Source organism: Phoca vitulina, unplaced genomic scaffold (genome assembly GCF_004348235.1).
Source record: "Phoca vitulina isolate PV1807 unplaced genomic scaffold, GSC_HSeal_1.0 scaffold5, whole genome shotgun sequence".
NCBI classification, from domain to species: Eukaryota; Metazoa; Chordata; class Mammalia; order Carnivora; family Phocidae; genus Phoca; species Phoca vitulina.
Window position 1 is genome coordinate 59,140,727 of NW_022589708.1, and position 20,003 is coordinate 59,160,729.

The 20,003-nt window shown below is 34.5% G+C and overlaps 1 long non-coding RNA gene across 1 annotated transcript in view; it reads right to left on the reverse strand.

Annotated features, from left to right (window-relative positions):
* Positions 1-13,104: 13,104 nt before the first annotated feature.
* Positions 13,105-20,003, reverse strand: part of LOC116631673 — a 69,700-nt gene continuing 62,801 nt past the window's right edge. Inside the window, exon 5 of the long non-coding RNA XR_004299236.1 lies at positions 13,105-13,567. This is a non-coding gene — a long non-coding RNA (uncharacterized LOC116631673). The remainder of the gene's footprint in view (positions 13,568-20,003) is intronic.

The following is a 20,003-nucleotide window of genomic DNA, read 5'->3' on the forward strand; positions in this document are numbered from 1 at the left end:
CAAAGGAAAGTACAATACAAGGTATTTTGAGAGACCACATTCACATAACTTATTACAGTATATTGTTATAATAGTTCCATTTTATTATAGCTATTGTTATTAATCTCTTACTATACCTAATTTACAAATTAGACTCTACCATGAGGGTGTGTGTATATATATACATATATATGAATGTGAATGTGTGTGTATATATATGAAAAACATAGTATATATAGGAAAAACATAGTATGTATAGGATTCAATACTATCTGTGGTTTCCACACATCCACTGGGAGTCTTGGAACATATCCCCCACGGATAAGGGCGGGGGGTTACTATATACAGGCCTGGATTGAAGCAAGGTTATAATTTTATCATTCTTATGCTTTCTTTGTGCCATGTGTTGTATTTAGAATCTTGCTATCAAAACCCTATTGTAACACAATGATATCTCAGGCTTTTTACTTGTCTAAAAATTAGGATATTGAGTATTCTCTGGAAGTGAGCAGCTAATTTTAGAAAAGTTATTAAAAGTAATTTTAGAGTAGCAAATGTGTCAGGTAAATTATCAAATTAAATGAATTATCAGGAATTCATTTAACTATAAAACACCCAAATATTTGACAAGGTAGGTCTTGTTTGGGAGGACTTAACTATGAAGAGCAACAGAGACTACCATGTGAAATCTATTCAAGAGGCTATGTACAGCAAGCAAGGTATTATGAGCTTCAGTTAGTTTGGGAATATACTTGCGTCTCCCAAACAAAAGTAGAGCCCAGAAGCCAGAAGATTTCCCAACGCAGAGCAAAGCAAAGCATCTGAGTCATAGATTTAGGTAGATAGGATTCAGAGGCTGGGTACTGTGGGGTTCAGGCAGGCAGGGTTTGGGAGATCAGCAAGAACACAAATGCAGTGCTAGGTAAAGGAGTCACACCCAGATGTCAGGTAAAGATGCAGGTGAAAACATCTATTTCTTGATGTGGTAAAGACAAAGTTTCTTGATTTGGCTGTTTTGGTCAGATTCTTACATACAAACTTGTATGAATTCATTGGCTGAAGCAAGGTTGACTTGGATTTTAAAGCTGTCTTAAGCAATCAACTATAGGTGATTCAGATATCAATGAAGTGAAAAAAATGACCATTAAATAATTTTAATACTTTTTAAAGTACTTAATATTTCAAACTCTGAATCTTGCAGTGGTAGAAAAGCTAACCGAAATTCTGACCTCCATAGTGCTTTCTTGTAAAATCTGAGCAAGAACATCTGAGAATCCATTTCAGCCTGCTAGGGACAATTTTTCTTAAGACTTACATCAGATATATTGTCAAAGTTTTTCTTGTCTGTTACCTATGAGATAAAATATGCTGTGAAATTCTTTATTCCTAACTAGTACCTCATCTCAATGAGAAATAGAGCCCTTACACAGACATACTTCACATATAAAACTATATTACCTGGCAAACACTATTTCATGTTTCTAATTTATCTTTTCCTTCTGATCCTTTAGTGAAATTGTGATACTGGTGGCCTATAGATGGATTTGACCTAGTTGAGCTTGGGAGAATTCCACCGAAAAGCAAGATCTAATGTCTAGCTGACTAGTGAATTGCTTTGAACAGCCATATTAATATTGGTATCAATGTATTGTATAATAAAGGAACTAACATATTACTTAGCGCTATGTGAGGTCATCAATTCTATTTACTACATTAGTCATAAATGAGCAGAGTTAAGATATAGTCTCTGGGCTCAAGCGTGTTAGGCTATCAGCCCAACAGCAGAGAAATAAGGAAATAATCAGTATGATGTAACATAAACACTAATGAAACTATTATAAGGATGATGGTACAGAAAAAGGAGTTATTTTCTGTGCGTGTATGTGGACAGGCTGGGAGGAGGTTGCCCTTCTAATACCTGAGAATATTTCTAAATGCTAAGTAAGGATTTGCTGGAATTGCTCTATGAGACAGAATGAAGTTTATTATTAAGCCCTGCCAGAAGTCCAATTCTTTAAATTGATAGGGAAAAAAAACTTGATAGGAAATACTAAGAAAACAGTGTCTGATAGCTTAGGGATAATCTCCAAAACAAGTCACAATTTATACTGTATAGTTTGTTTGCAGCCTTTTAGTTACAAAAGGTCTTGTTTTTCTTAGATTTTGATGAGCTTTCAGAGACACAGTGTGTTTAAGTGAGATGACAATGATGTTTGATGCTTTAATGCCTTAAAAACAATACAACTAAGTATAATATATAGATTCTGTAGTCTTTACTCTGGACAGTTAGGTGGGAGCAGTTTTCTCCCAGGGGAGGACTATGCTATTACACTGAAGCTGACTGAATTCATATATCTGCATGTATATCAATGGACCATACAAACATACAGAGGGACATGGACACATAAACACACCCCATGTCAAATGTTACCAAAATACACTTCTAAGAGTATGTCTCCTTGCAGTTGGACAGTAGTACCATCATTGAATATTTGAGATAATTTGTGTTTGGTAGAATATTTCCACATATAAACCTATTTTTAAGGTATCAGTATTATTTTTAGCATTTTAGGGCATAATATTTGTTAATTTTGTCCCTTCTGTGTCTTATTAGCTATAGGACAGAGGCTGTAAATATAATTACTAAGGGCATGATATCTGCAATCAAACCACCTGAGCTTGAATAACTGACAGACCCCATCCCTTTACAAGTTATGTGGCTTTAGGCATACTATTTCCCTGTAACTGTTTCTTTACTTATAACACAGGGATAATGATGTATCTCCCTCACCGGGTGGTTATGAAACTTAAATGGGTTATAAAATGTAAAAGTTTCTGGCAAAGGACAATCGATGTATTAGCAGTTATTTCTACCACTAATAGTACCTAAAGCTTGAGTGGTTTCTATATGCACTTAAAAAAAAAAATCAACCCTAGTAGGTATTTAATATGTTAATTTGATTGATTTGGGCCATTTTCATTAAAACCACCATTTAAACAATAAAAAAAAAATTACTGGCTTATTTCCTAGAGAGGCAAATACACCTTAAAAACTGTGCCATGGCTGATGTTCATTATTGTTTTTTTTTTTTTAAAGATTTTATTTATTTGAGAGAGAGAGAAACAGCATGAGGGGAGAGGATCAGAGGGATAAGCAGGCTCCCCGCTGAGCTGGGAACCCGATGTGGTACTTGATCTCAGGACTCCGGGATCATGACCTGAACCGAAGGCAGTCGCTTAACCAACTGAGCCACCCAGGCGCCCTGATGTTCATTATTGTATTTCCAATTATTTCATATCCATAATCTCTTATCTAATTTGGAAGAGAACCAGAGTAGTTTGAAAAAGTACTTAACTGTAAGAACTAAGAAGCCTGCATTAAAAGATATCATAAAAATTATCTTCTTAGCCAAGCCATAACATTGTCTCACAATGATTTGGCCTCAAAAGAACTGGCAAAGATACTATAGAATTATTTCCTGCATATTTGATGCCAGACTCAACTAGACCCCATTGCTAATTTTAGAGTGATATTGATCCTCCTGGGAACACTCCATCTAATTAGTAACTGAGCACCTACTATGTGCCTGGCAAGAGGAAAAGCTCCAATTGAAGCTGGATTCCCCTATATTGTAACTACAAAAAGAGAATCTCAAGAGTGTAATTCTAAGTCCAAGCTATGGCCTTTCAGTCTTACTAACATCCAAATACCACAGAATATAAACATCAAAGAATGCCCCCCCACCTTGGACACTATAACTCATCTCAAACCAAAACTGTTCAATTAAGAATTTCTGTAGAATTGATTTCTTCCTATTGGTTTATCTAAATTTTTTAACTTTTCTCTCCTTGGAAGTCTTAAGAGGAAAATGAAAACTTAATAATCTAGTTCTATGTCGAATTTGTCCAATAGCCTTCAAAAAGTAATCCTTGAAAACAAATGCCTACTTATAAAAGCTTTTAGTATTTAAATATTATGTTCCAACTCCAGTATTTAATAAGTTAACATTTTCATTTATTTCCTGTTCTCAGACAAGTGACATGTTTCTGGAAACCTTGATCTTGAACTTCTTAGAGCACCTTCCTTAGACAGTGTCAGGTCTGTTAAAAAAAAGTTTATCAGTAAAAACTGTCCAAAAGCAAAACAAAAAATCCACGTTTCCCTGTAATTTCCTTTAGTCAAAAATTGTCCTGTTAGCACAAATGCCTAAACATTTTAATGGCAAGGATTTAAGATGATGTATTCATTTTCTTCATTTCAAATAGTATCTTTAAATCATACAAACTCCCCCATCCCCATTTCACTTTTGAGGTCCTTGGTAAAGCAGTCCACTTCCATAATGCATACATTCAAAGTTGGTAGAGAGCCCTTGCTTGTATTAAGGAGCTGTATTTGCAACACTGAAACCTGATCTCCCTGGTTTCGCCCTCCAGTGCAAAACAAAATACACAAGTCTCAAGATTACTTGTCTTCTCCTTTTCAAGGAAGCTTCTCAATACCTTCAACCATTCCTTGTGACATTTGAACACCCCATATTTTTCAATTCTCTAAATGCACTCTAGTTGGTTCACTTCCGTATTTTACATGTGTCCTGACATGAGCCATACACACCAATACTTCCAATCAACAACGGTTTGGGGGAACAAGTGTTTATGAGCATATAATAGGTTAACCTAAATAAATGAATTTTCATGCTAGTTTTGAAATTTGTTCAAACTTTACCTAAATTCCAAATTAAATTATACAACTTGGCTATCCAGGAACCAGGAACATCTGGTATTTTTGAGAATAAGAGTACAAAAAAAAAAGAAAAAGAAAAAGAAAGTAGGAGTACAAATAAATAAATAAAATCTTTAAAAAAAAGAAAAAAGGGGGTGCCTGGGTGGCTCAGTTGTTAAGTGTCTGCCTTTGGCTCAGGTCATGATCCCAGGGTCCTGGGATTGAGCCCCACATGGGGCTCCCTGCTCAGCGGGGAGTCTGCTTCTCCCTCTGCCTGCTGTTCCCCCTGCTTGTGCTCTGTCAAAAAAAAAAAAAAAAAAAAAAAAAGACGAGTACATTAAAGGAATTCTCTTTTTTTTTTTTGCGGTGAGGGGGATTTAGTTTCATAACGAATATAGGAAGTATAGTAAAACCACCATAAATGTTTCCTGCAGAGCAAAACTACGTAGCACTTTCTAAAATGAATAAGTCATCACATTTTAAAGGTCCCAATTCCTTGAGTTTTAGAGGTAAACATATCTAAGAATCACTAATTTGAAAAAATTGTACAATAGCTTATTTATTATGGACCAAAGGCTTTACTTTCGGGTGTTTTTCCTATTTTCTCAAAGGATGCAATAAACCACTAAAATGCTGACAAAAATGGCACAACAGAGAATCTGACTTGAAATCTGTACCATAGGCCTGTTTTGGTGACAAATACCCCTCCCATAGATAAAGATTTTTAGACTTCCCCCAAAATATTTTCTTTGTTCTATTAGCCAAGTTGTTTTCAGGTTCTAAACCTCCCTTTCTAAATTACTACTGTTCTTAACAGTTTTAGTTAAGTTCTAAAATATTTGCATGTGAGAAAAACAAGTTGAGACATACCATTTTTGCTTACATTCTAAATGGGTCACTGTAACAGAAAGGTCATATACTATGAATCCATACATTTGTGTCATATTTACATTTAGCCATATTTTGAACTGAAATGTCCATAGTAAATGCTTTTTGAATATTAAATACAAATTCCACAATTTGAGAATAGCTCAGCTTTTTGATAAATTTGATATGGTTGTGGAGATACAAAAGAAAGAAACTCATAATATACCAGTCTTAGATTTCTCTTTGAGCAAATCTTGAGCCACTACACATACTTCGGTGGTTATTTTTCTTACTCTCCTGCTAAAAAAACTTCAATGACCTCCCTTGCCTCAGAACGCTTCTCACACTACGTAAAGGTACCCTTGGGGCTGGCATGAAGCTGTGGTAGAGGAACCACAGGGTCAACAAGATGTATCTTCTCATATGTACAAATTTACTAATATTGAGGAAAAAAGTTAATAAAAAAATTTAAGCATTTTTACAGTAAAATATTATGGAACAAATTATAAAATTAGTAGTTTAAGGTGTATTTTAGATAAATGTAAAGAAATTTCTTAGCCAGAAGCATATCCCATCTTTCTTTTCTAGAGGGAGATACTCTAGATTTCTATCCCTGGCAATAGTTATGAATTGGATTAAGAAATAAAAATTATGCAACTAAAGGGAATGAGGCTAATAATAGTAAGTTGCTACTGGATGGTAAAAATGTGATTTTTAAATAGAATTTTTTTGCCTTTTCCAAGGTTTCTATGCCTATGTATTACTTTTATGCTAGGAGAAATTAAGACAAATCTTTTTTTTTTTTTAAGACAAATCTTTTTAAACAGGAAAATCCCCCCCCCCACTTTTTTTTTTAAAGTAAGCTCTACACCTGAAGTGGGGCTTGAACTCATGACCCCAAGATCAATCAAGTCACATGCTCTACCAACTGAGCCAGCCAGGTGACCCAAAACAGGAAAATTCTTCATTTTTAGATCTAAAAGTCAGTTTAATTGCTGCTAAATATTTATAACTATAAAATAAACTAGATTTGTTTTTCTTTATATAGTTCATTAATATGGTTTCAAAATTAAAATAGATTTATCTTTTTTTTATACTTACCTTTTGAGGTTTTGGGGGCTGGAGTGGAGAAATGACAGCAAAACCACTCAACAAATTCTTGAATTCTTTTCAACACGCCTTTGAGAACACATAGATTGCTCCCCTACACTTGATTTTAAAATTATCTGAGTTTTGAAATTACCTGTTCAGTTCTTCCCTGATAGTTAATTCTTCATTATCACTTCTAAAGATCCTGAACCCCGTAGGATTTCCATTTACAGATTTCCAAAGGGGGTTGATTATGTGGTTGTAAGTCTGGTTCAAATAATTTTTATTTTTCAAGGATTTCTCTCTCTCCTTTTCAGAAAACAAACTTTCCTTTCCCCGAGTCACAAAAATGATACATGCTTATTTGTAATCATGAAAATAAGATCCACCCCCCTCATCCTAATAAGATTTGTCTTACACCTGCAATAAACCAGTAGTAACAGTTTAGCAAATGTATTCGTTTAAGGAGTCTGAAAATATCTGACATATCTTTAATCGTGAACAATTTTCTAGCTGATTAAATATTCATTACATTATTTTAAATAGCTGCACAATATTCCACTCAGCATGTTAATCAGCCTTTTATTACTGGACACTTTAAAAACTCTTCCAAATTTTTAATATTATAAACAATACTATAATAAACACATGGATTACTTCTTAAAAGAGTATATTTATTAATTGCTTTTACAATATTGAAAAATTAAAAGAGAATTTATTATTCTTTTAAATATGCTAAAATCCTAGAAATGTATATGGCTAGTCCATACTCAGTTATAGGTGAGATAGAGAGAAAGAGAGAGGGAAGCGGGGGAAAGGAGGGAGGGAGGGGAAGAGCTTTTCATATAACAGGAAAAAAATCAACTATATCACTCATCAGCATAAAATTAGTATTTAAACTTTGGAACCTGATACTTAGGCTGATGTTTTCAAGTTCTGGGCATCTTAGTCCATTTGCTTTTCTTCATTCTGTTTATAAAATTTTAAATTTTTATTCATATGGCTAATATATTTAAAAGGTCAATATGTATTAATAAATGAGGCACAATTAATGATGAAGCATTCTGTCCCTCAGGTGTGTTAAGTTAGAGAAAAAGGTTAAGAACTACAGATATAAATTGTTCATACCACAAGAAGGAGGGGTAATGTCTTATTGTTAAAGTAAGGAAACATTTACCACACACAAGAGGTCTGGCCCATTTTTAAGCATGTACAAGAATTAGTTGGGGGAGAGTTGTGGTGGGTGAAATGGCATAAATAAAGGCAAAGAGAAAAACTGGATGGATCAAGACTAGTTCCCTTGAAGAAAAACGGAAAAACTTAAAGTAAGGGCAAGATCATGAGGTACAAGCTAAGGAGTTTAAATTTTATCCTATAAGCAAAGGTAGTGTTTTAGGAAGATTAAATTAGTGGGATATATACTATAACGAATGAAACAATTACAGGCAAAGAACTTCTCAGATAAGATGCTACAGAATAGGTGAGAAATAATGAAATACTTAATTATGGCAGCAATTCCAGAAGGGAGGAGTCAAAGATGGCGGTGATTCATTTGGGTAAATGACAAACATGAGTAAGGTCAGTGTCTCCTGGAGCCCTTAGCATTGACAAGCTAAACTGATAAAGTGGAAAACAACTTCAGAGCCATGAAAGCACAATCTGTAAAAACCGGATCATTACACATGTACCTATTCACCAACTATTTAAACATTTTGTTTATATTCTAAATGGTGTCAGATGGAGGTTCTAAACCTTGAGTCAGATTCGTAAATATTGTTCTACCTACAAAGGTCAAATAGGCTGAAGCACATACCACTGTCAAGGTTCTCTTAAAGAACTATGAAAAATTAAATCTGTAGAGCAAGCTAAAAGCTTAAACAGCCATAAAATCTAGCCCCTATAAACTCTTCGATCCCATGAGCTACAAGTCTCCTTCTTGTATATTTAATCATGGCCACCCAGACCTTGCCATTCCTTGTACACACCAAAAATGCTTCAGCCTCAAAATCTTTGTAGTTGTTATTTCATCTACCCGAAAGGCTGTTTTCCCAGATACCTAACGGTTTGCTCCTTATCATTTTAAAAATCGTTGTCTTACTAAATATCATCTCCGTGAAGCATTTTCTGACTATAATACTTAAAAACATCTCTCTCCTGCCTTCTAAACACCTTTATTCCATCCTTTCCCCTTCCTTGCATTATTTTTCTACATAGAACTTAGATCTGACACACCACATATAGTACCTATCAGTTTTTTTTTGTCTATTCTATTACCTATGTCTCTCACTCCCAAGACTGTAAGCTCTATGAGGGTGGAAATTTATTTTTGTTCGGTGTTGATCCTCAGAATTTAATGTTTCAAATCTAATTTTAATGCTCCCTGTCAAACATTAGCATTTTCACACTGCCACAAGATATTCATGAAAGTATAAACTAAATAATATAAAAATCTGCATTAATTATTTTACAATTTAAAAATTCTCTTAAGGAATGATGTACTTAAACTTTCTTGACTTATACTACAGGACAACAAATACCCTTCTTCATTGTTTGTTTCATGCTAAAATGGCATTTTTAATTGATGACAGGGAAACAAAAAAATCTCCTGTAATTTACTATCATATGCATTAAATACAAAAAAGAAGAAAGTTTTAGTGGTACTATAAGAACTTATACCCCTGAAATGCTATAATATGAGCATTCCCAAAGATTATAAAATAATGAAATGTGGAAATAAGCAAACTCTGGGGTGATTCAGAATTTCTACCACTTCCTAAAGATATTCTTTAATAGAATAATCCATGGTGGGTGGTTAAATTATAAAACAAAGATATACAAAATACTTTTAAATAACAAGTTAACCAGATTGAGTAACATTTTGTGTAAAAGTAGCTTAAAAGCATAACTGCTTAAAATCTAATCCTACAGCATATGATAAATAGAAACAATAACAACATTTTCCAGGTAGTTTATATTTCTTCAAAACACAAAAGTTCAGTCACAAGAATACAATAAATATATTATTCAAAGTTCCACAGAATTAAGGGGGACCTATAATCATTGATATGCTAATTTAAGTATTTTACTCATAAAGTTTTTGCATGAATTCCATGTATTAGTAATCAAGAAATAGACCCAAATAGAAATTATAAATGTTGAATTTAATTTCAGTAATAATAAAGCAAAAAAAAAGCAACTAACTTGTGACCTTGCACAGTAACTTTAACATAAAAGGTATAAACTTATTTATTTTGTCAATATTTTCTTCATTGTATATAGCTCAAAAAAAAAAAAAAGACATCAGAAATCTGAGAGATATATTTTTAAACAAACAAGGCAAGAACATACACACATTTCTGGTGAGTTAGTTCTGCATTAAAGGGGCTCAAGTTATTAGTAATAAGACAGAAATTGCAAGAAATCCTTTGACAGAGGTAAAAAAATAATTTTAGCTGGAAATGATGATGGTCTCATTTCTTCTCCTAGATATGCAAATAATATGTCTAAATACTTACTAGAGCCAAATCTATCTCAAAAGTTTGGGACATTAGTTTTTCTCCTTTTTGTTAATACTCAATGAGAAAAAACACTTAGAATTAAAACTTTTTCGATGAATAAGGGATAGTAATATCCACCTGCAAAAGGAAAAAAAATTGATTTAGAATGTCAACTTCTAAATAAATAAATCATTAACTTAGAGATCACAGTTTATGAAAGTATAATCTTGCTTATCCAATTATGGCTAACCTGGGCATGTATCCATAATGATACTTAGTGGCTTACAAACAACATGTAATTCTGTAACAACCAAAAGGATATATAATTGAAGAAAACCTTTAGGGTTGAGTATAGAATTTAGTCTAAGGCCAAATTTTCATATATACCATCACATATCTGTATGTGTGATCTTACGAGATCTCCCATTTAAATATAGGATATAAACTGAGTTATTCAACTATTAAAATATTCCTCTTGCTGCCTCCTGGATACTTGCCTGAGTCCTCTGACTAAAATCTTAGCTCCAAACTCAATCCATATTCCAAGTAAAAGATTTAAGATGCTCAATATTGAAATTATTTGGCATCAACTTAAAAAGAGACTGAATGAAAAAAATGAAGATTTTTTCCAAAGATGGAAAAATGAAAATTTAATACACACCCATACTTATTTTTCTTTGTAAAATAGCCAAATTTAGGTTATAAAGGGTATAACTTTTATTTTACTATTTGCACTTTATGTGTTCAAAATTACACAAAGATGGAAGTGTATTAACTCATACAAATAAAACTTCCCAGTTCCACTGAATTACCTAAAATGTGTGTTTCATTAGGTAGTGATAGGCCATTCCTCTTCTTTAGTAAGAGACTGGAAAGAAGCTGTATGCTGTTATGATAAATTTCAATATAACAGTTTTTCTATAGTTTCTCACTTCGCCAATATTTCATTTTTTCTTTAATCCATTCTCAGGATTAAAACAAGAAAGTTTTCCTTTAGCTGTAATAGCCCCAAATATTCCTTCTTCACATCTGGAACATCCAGATATAAAGATTCACCTAAGTAAATGTAAAATCCAGGTTTTCTCTCTGTCATTTAGAAAGCAGATTAGACTAAATATAATTTTCTAAAATTAAGTCAAAATATACTTAGGAAAACAAAAAACAGAAAAAGGAAATCTAATTCCTGAGTTGTTCTGGAAAATACTGGACAAACTTTGTAATTTATTCAATAAATATTTCTAAGCATTTAGATGTTAAATCCTGGAATACTTTTAGTGGAATTAAAAATCATCATTTATTTGTTACAGTCTTTCACAAAAGAGTTGAAATAAAGGAAAACAGGTTAAGAGCTTGATGAATGATTTTTCAAAGCACCAAGGCAATACTTATTTCCATGTAAATGCTGGCATTTAATACTAATACCATATATATGGTATGCTGCTTCCTTATTTGGGGGAAAAACTGTTCTTAAAAATGAAAGCTTTATCTTATATATTTTCTTTACCTTCAAATTAGAATTTAAACAGAAGATCCTCAAATACAATTCTTTAATTTACATCTGAAATACTTTTAGAGTTTCTAAAAGAGACAATAATAATTGGAAATGATTCGTTAAGAACTGCATTTATTTTGTAGATTTTCTGCTTGGTTACAGTTGAAAAGGTTAAGATAGTCCTTATAGAAAAGACCAGAAGTGTGGTACACTACATAAACATGCCTGTCTTATCCTGAACATTAATTTTTAGTTTAATGACTTAATAAAATAACAAAGTAAGAAAAAGAAAATAAAGAAAACATTTTCCTGGGGCGCTTGGGTGGCTCAGTCGGTTAAGTGGCTGGCTGCCTTTGGCTCAGGTCATGACCTCAGGGTCCTGGGATTTCAGGAATTTAATTTACATGTTTTGATAGTTCCCCCTTCCTTTATAAGGAAATATTTAGAAACATTACTAAAAACTGTCTTCTAAGTTCTGTTCAGAATGTATATTTTATAAATGTACACTTATCTGTAAGATAAGCAAATATCTTCAATTTCATTTCACTAGAGAAACAAAGGGAAAATGAATATTTAAGTAAAAATTTCAGTATTTACATTGGATATAAATATGCAATAAAATAAGTTTGATTCTATATAAGCTTTTTTTTTTTTTAAAGATTTTATTTGACAAAGAGAGACACAGCAAGAGAGGGAACACAAGCAGGGGGAGTGAGAGAGGGAGAAGCAGGTTTCCCGCAGAGCAGGGAGCCCGATGCGGGGCTCGATCCCAGGACCCTGGGACCATGACGGGAGCCGAAAGCAGACGTTTAACGACTAGTCGAGCCACCCAGGCGCCCCTCTATATAAGCTCTTTCAATAAACTCTTGATGGCATTCAACAATTATTAAATTGCAATTATATTATTTTATTTTACTCTATTTTTAAAAAGATTTTATTTTTTTAAAATGTTTATATGTAACTTCTACACCCAACATGGGGCTCGAACTCATGACTCCGAGATCAAGAGTTGCATGTTCCTCTGACTGAGCCAGCCAGGCACCCCACAATTATATATTTCTTTAATACACATACATCGGAAAAGTTAGTACTTGTTTTTATAGAATCATTCTAAACATAACAAGATTATCAATAATACTGAAAATAGATTATCAATAAAACTGAAGATATATCAGTAATATTAATACATATTAAACTGTAAAACATATCAGACTGTAGAGTATGGCCAACCTTACTTCAGCAGCACAGTTAATACTGGAGATAATTTTAGAATCTTAACGCCAATATTTACGTGCTGCTAAGGCACTGCTGACATCACTATCATAAGAGCTATGAATAAAAAGAAATATATTTTCTTCAGAAGATCAGATCCTTGTATTTTTGAGGCAGCACAATATGGCCTGCACCTTTTCAAAATCCACAAACCATTATGTGCTGCTACTTTACTCCAAGGTTTTTGTTTTTTTAAACACACATTAGCACCTAAAGATACAAAAAATTTTTTTCTTTTAGAAGAGAATACATTAAAAAACCCATGTTTAAAGATTATAACCGACAAAATATGCATAATTTGCTATTTCTTAGAAGCTTTAAAGTAGCATAATAAAATTTATTTCTACATCAAATGTTTAAGAAAAGCCTACTATGTGCTAAGCACATTGCTATAGGTTAGGAACACAAAGATGTGTAATATGCAGAAATGAAAAGCATTTTCCCCCCTTTGTCAACTTAATAAGCCAATACAGTTAAATATTTGATCAAATTTTTGAATGTTATAATATATAGAAGTTATTTTTTCCTTTTATAAACAGAATGTGAATTGATAAAATTTGGTCTTTACCTTGGTAAAAGTGTTAATTTACAGACAGCATTGCATTCCTTGCAGTACACCTTTCAAAAGACCTCTTCATCAAGTAGGTAAGACTTCATGTCAAGGGAAAAATAAGAAATGACATACAAAAGCTCAGTTTCAATAAACTTAAGTGGGCAAATGCAAATATACTTTTATTTATTTATTTAAATTAAATCTATCCATCCATCCATCCATCCATTCTGAGCTAGAGTGCATGCATGCCCATGAGTTGGGGGTGGGGTGGGGGTGGGGTGAGAGGCACAGGGAGACAGAGAATCTTAATCAGGATCCATGCTCAGCATACAGCCCACAGGGTTCATCTCACGACCCTGAGATCATGACCTTAGCCAAAATCAAGAGTCGGACACTTAACCAACTGAGCCACCCAGGTGCCCCCAAATACACTTTTAAAGGAAAAGCCTGCTTAAGAGTCTTTCTTTCTCTCTCCCCCATCCCAAAGGTAATTCCAGATTATGAAGCCGTGGAAAGATGAGTTAACTTTGTATTCAGAGATGAGAAGTAAAACCGAATCTTGTGGCTCTTAATCTTCCTATATCCTACCTGCCTCCACTCTTCACTAGGCAAGGAAGTATACTCCTAGTTTCCACTTATTCCGATGTAGGAATGCAATTACTTCTCTAAAAGATACCATAAAACTATCATCATTCTAGTTCATGCCTTGACAACCTTTGCTCTGGTTTTCTCATCATTAAAATGGCCATGCTAAAGCTATGGTATAGGTATGAAATGAGATGTACAGTGAAATCTGCCCTTCTTCTCCTATCTAATTGTTTACAAAAGCACAAGTGTCCTACATTCTACATTTTTTGTGAGCATCTTCCCCATTAAAAAATATTTGTAGTTAATCTCCTGAGTAACCCCTGTTTCACATACTACTCTGCTCTATTACTATCTCAAATTTCTGCACAATTTTTGAGTATGTAACCAAAATAAATCTTTGTGCAATGACTGGAGAAATACACAATATATATTTGTATTTATCAATTAAGGAACAGTTCCTTAGGCTATCTCTCACATAAACCCATTTTCCAAACAAAAAATGTAAACATGACATTTTCAAATATGCAAAATTTATATATGTACATTTTTTCATTTAATAAATATCTTACTGAACACCTACTATGTGCCAGGCACTGTCCCAGTCATTACACTAGTTAGTACACTAGTATATAGACACAGTCCCTTCTCAGAAAAAATTTAACATCATTTAAATTATAAGATATGAAATCATTAAACAAATAACTATTCAAGACTATATATTGTTCTTGTCCCCCACAGTATATATATATACATTAAGTCATGTATACATATACATGATAATAATTAATACATGATAATTCCAAAATCAAGAAGAAATCCACTGGTCACTTCAATTCCAATCTTCTTTTTTTTTTTTTGCTAAGTCTATATATTTTAAACGAAGTCAAAGGTGCCAAACTTGAAAGAAATAAATGTGAATATTGCAAAATGAAAGTCACTTTTATAAACCTTTTTTATTTTTATTTTTTATTTTTTTAAAGATTTTATTTATTTATTTGACAGAGAGAGACATAGCGAGAGAGGGAACACAAGCAGGGGGAGTAGGAGAGGGAGAAGCAGGCTTCCCCGCGGTGCAGGGAGCCCAATGTGGGGCTCGATCCCAGGACCCTGGGATCACGACCTGAGCCGAAGGCAGACGCTTAACGACTGAGCCACCCAGGCGCCCCTAAACCTTTTTTTAAACAAGACTTCACAGTAAGAATGTCTTCATTTATCATTTTTAAAAAATTGTGGTTATAATACACATAACATAAATTTTACCATTTTATACAACTGTGTGGCATTAAGTCCAGTTACATTGTATAACTATCACCACATTCCATCTCCAGAACCTTTTCATCTACACCAATTTTAACTATACCCATTAAATACTGTCCTTCATCCCCTCAGCCCCTGGACACCACGATTCTACTTTCTGTCTTGATGAACTTGCCTATTTTAGGTACCTGATATAAATGGAATCATAAAATATTTATTCTTTTGAGTCTGGCTTATTTTACTTAAGATTACTTTTTCAAGGTTCATCCATGCTGTTGCATATATCAGACTTCCCTTTTTACAGCTGAGTAGTATTCAATGTGTATATATACATTTTGTCCATTTATCTATGGACATTTAAGTTGCTTTGATCTTTTGGTTATTATGATTAATTGCTGCTATAAACATGGTATACAAATATCTGTTTGAGTCCTGCTTTCAATTCCTTTGGGTATAATCCCCAGGATCACATGGTATTTAATTCTATTTTTAATTTTTTGAAAAATTGCCATACCGTCTCTATCATTTTACACTTCCATCAGAAATGCAAAAGGGTTCTAATTTCTCTACATCCTTGCCAACATTTATTTTTTTCCTTTCTTTTCAAAAAGAATAGCCATCCTTATGGATGTGAAGTGGTATCTTGGTGTGGTTTTGATTTTTCATTTCCCTAATGAGTAGTCTTTTGAGCATCTTATGTTTATTGGCCATCTGTATATCTTTAGTAAAATGTCTATTCAAGTCCTTTGCTCATTTTTTAACTGAGTTGTTTGGTTTTGTTGTTGTTGAATTATAAAAGTTCTTTATGTATCCTGGATATAAGTCTTATATCAGATATATGATCTCCCATTCTGTAGGCTGCCTTTTCACTCTGTTGATAGTGCCTTTGATGCACAAAAGTTTTAAGTTTTGGGGCACCTGGGTGGCTCAGTCGTTAAGCGTCTGCCTTCGGCTCAGGTCATGATCCTAGGGTCCTGGGATCGAGCCCTGCATCGGGCTCCCTGCTTGGCGGGAAGCCTGCTTCTCCCTCTCCCACTCCCCCTGCTTGTGTTCCTTCTCTCGCTGTGTCTCTCTCTGTCAAATAAATAAAATCTTTAAAAAAAAAAAAAAAAAAAAAAGTTTTAAGTTTTGATGGAGTCCAATTTACCTTTTTGTTGTTGCTGCCTGTGGTGTACTATCCAAGAAATTGCTATCAAGTCCAATGTCATCAGGTTTTTCCTATGTTTTCTTCTAAGAGTTTTACAGTTTTAGTTCTTACATTCAGGTCTTTGATCCATTTTAAATTTTGTATATGGCATGAGGTATTATTTTATATGTTGATATCCAGTTTTCCCAACTCCCTTTGTTGAAAAGACCGTCCTTTTCCCATTGAATTTTTTTTTTTTTAAAAAGTAAGCTCTGTGCCAAACATGGGACAAACTCATACTCCCGAGATCAAGAGTCACATGTTCTACCAACTGAGTGAGCTGAACAGTCTTGGCACACATATTAAAAATAATTTCATCATATCTGTGAGGGTTTATTTCTAGGCCCTCCAGTCTATTCCATTGGTCTATATGTCTGTCTTTAGGCCAGTACCATACTGTTTGATTACCATGACCTTGCATTAACTTTTGAAATCAGAAGTGTGAGATCTCCAAATTTGTTTTTCAATATTGTTTTGGCCATCTGGTGTCCCTTGAGAGATTCTGTATACATTTTAGAGCAGTTTTTCTATTTCTACAAAAATGTCGTTGGGATTTTGACAGGGATTGCACTGAATCTGTAGATCACTGTGGATAACAATCATCTGAGACTCCCAAAACATGAACATGGGATGTCTTTCTATTTATTTGTGTCTTAAGTTCCTTTTAGCAATGTTTTGTAGTTTGCAGTGTAGAAGCCTTTCACCATCTTGGTTAATTTTATTCCTAAGCATTTTAATATTTTTGATGTTATTATAAATGTACTTGTTTTCTTAATTTACTTTTTGGATTGTTCACTTTTATTTTTATTTATTTTCTTTAAAAGATTTTATTTATTTGAGAGAGAAAGAATGAGAGAGAGAGAGAGAGCACATGAGAGGGGGAGGGTGAGAGGGAGCAGCAAACTCCCTGCTGAGCAGGGAGCGGGATGCGGGACTCAATCCAGGGACTCCAGGATCATGACCTGAGCTGAAGGCAGTTGCTTAACTAACTGAGCCACCCAGGTGCCCCCGGATTATTCACTTTTAGTGCAAAGAAATGCCACTGATTTTTGAGTGTTGATTTTGTATCCTGCAACCTCACTGAATTTGCTTATTAGTTATAACTTTGTGTGTGTGTGTGAACAAGTGTTTTTCTTTTTTTTTTAAAGATTTTATTTATTTGACAGAGACACAGCAAGAGAGGGAACACAAGCAGGGGGAGTGGGAGAGGGAGAAACAGGCTCCCCGCTGAGCAGGGAGCCCAATGTGGGGCTCGATCCCAGTACCCCGGGATCATGACCTGAGCCGAAGGCAGACGCTTAACGACTGAGCCACCCAGGCGCCCTGAACTAAGTATTTTCTACATGTAAGATCATGTCATCTGTGGCCAGAAATAATTTTACCTTATAAATCTTTTTTAGCTAAAACTGGTTCAGAAGCTGTTTGGCAACCTTGTTCTATTCATTTTCTCATTCTTCTAGAAAACCATCAGACAGGTGTCTCTTCTCTCCCTTCAAATTTCCATTATCTCTCCTTTCTTCTCTTTTTTTTTTTTTAAAGATTTTTATTTATTCATTTCAGAGAGAGAGAGAGAGTACACAAGCATGACTGGGGGGCAGAGGGAGAGGGAGAAGGAGGCTCCCCACTGAACAGGGAGCCCAGCGTGGGGCTCGATCCCAGGACCCTGGGACCACGACCCGAGCCGAAGGCAGACGCTCAACCGACTGAGCCACCCAGGTGCCCCCCATTATCTCTCCTTTCATCCTCATTTTCACTCAGGTAACAGAAGCTATTAAAAGAGAATTTCTACTACATCTATTTACCTACATATATCTGTGCCCATATAACTCCTCCTTCTCTATATAATGGATAAGCAATCACTGTTCATAAGACATAAACCTCTTATATACTAGATTTTATCCTCTTTTGCTTACTTAAGGATATTCCTCTAGCACTCTCCCCTGCATCTTTAGTTTTTCTACTGGATCATTCTTATCAGCAAAAACACTATAATTTCTCTCATCTTAATTTCATTTCTTAAAGATTACTGCAATTTTATCACTGATGTTTTAATAAACACCCTCAGAGGAAGATTTTTTCCTATTTTTATTTCTATTTTTAACTGAGATACTAAAAAAGAACTGCTTTCTATTTGAAAGCCTGATAAATTTAAGCTATTAGCAAAAGTATCTTTCCACACTCCAGAAAAATATGGAAATTCTTGACTTAAATGTATTAATAAGCTGAGTAATTCCAGTGGAGCAATTGCAGCCAGATAAATCTCTTTACCTGTGTTTTTTTTTTTTTTTTAAGATTTATTTGTCAGAGAAAGAGAGAGCGCAAGTGAGCACAAGCAGGGGGACTGCCAGGAAGAGGGAGAAGCAGGCTCTCTGCTGAGCAAGGAGCCTGATGCGGCACTTGATCCCAGGACCCTGGGATCATGACCTGAGCCGAAGGCAGACGTTTAACCTACTGAGCCACCCAGGCATCCCTCTTTACCTGTGTTTAACAACAACAAAACAACAATAATCTCCCAGTCTGGTAAGTTTTTATTTTTCCTTTCCATTTATAATGACCTTCTACTCTGGGGCTGCTAAAGTAGGTTTTATATTATGCTTTCAAGAAGGAGTTATTTTATTTTTTTAAGATTTTATTTATTTCAGAGAGAGAGGGAGGGAATGAGCAGGGGGAAGGAGCAGAGGGAGAGGAAGAAGCCGACTCCCCACTGAGCAGGGAGCCAGATGCCGGACTTGATCCCAGAACCCTGGGATCATGACCTGAGCCGAAGGCAAGACACTTAACTGACTGAGCCACCCAGGTGCCCCAAGAAGGGGTTATTTTAAATTAAAAATTTCTTGGAATCTATAGAGGGCTTCCACTGTCACATGATTGAGATATTCAGATGTTAATACATGCCATGAAAATATTTTTGCTCTTTTGTTTAGACATACCCACTGTGTATTATCTGTACACTGCTTTGGGTTTTTCAAATACTTAATTTCACTTTTAATCTGGCATCAAAACTATCTGTAATAATTACTTTCTTCAAGTATGCTTCAAACTCTGCACCATAAACCTCTTAAGGAGCTGGCTATAGCCCCTGGGTCACAGAAATGACTATACTGGCTAAGGCCAATGGAATACTACACTCATGGTATGAAACATTGATACTATACCTGGAGAACATTTAAAATTAGCCATGCTGTAATATCTTTAAGAATAGGCCTAAATTATGGGGTTTAACTAAACTGCATGATAATTTTATTAAACATAATAATTTTGGGGAGCCTGGGTGGCTCAGTCGGTTAATACAGACAGACACCCCCCCCCCCCGCAAAATATTAAGGTCTGTGTAATTAGGACCTATCCAGTATTTCCTACTTCTTTCCAATTAGAACCCTCTACCACTCTAGTTAAAAAGTCTCTTTTTTTTTAAAGATTTTATTTATTTATTTGAGAGAGAGAGAAAGAGAGACAGAGAGCATGAGAGGGAGGAGGGTCAGAGGGAGAAGCAGACTCCCTTC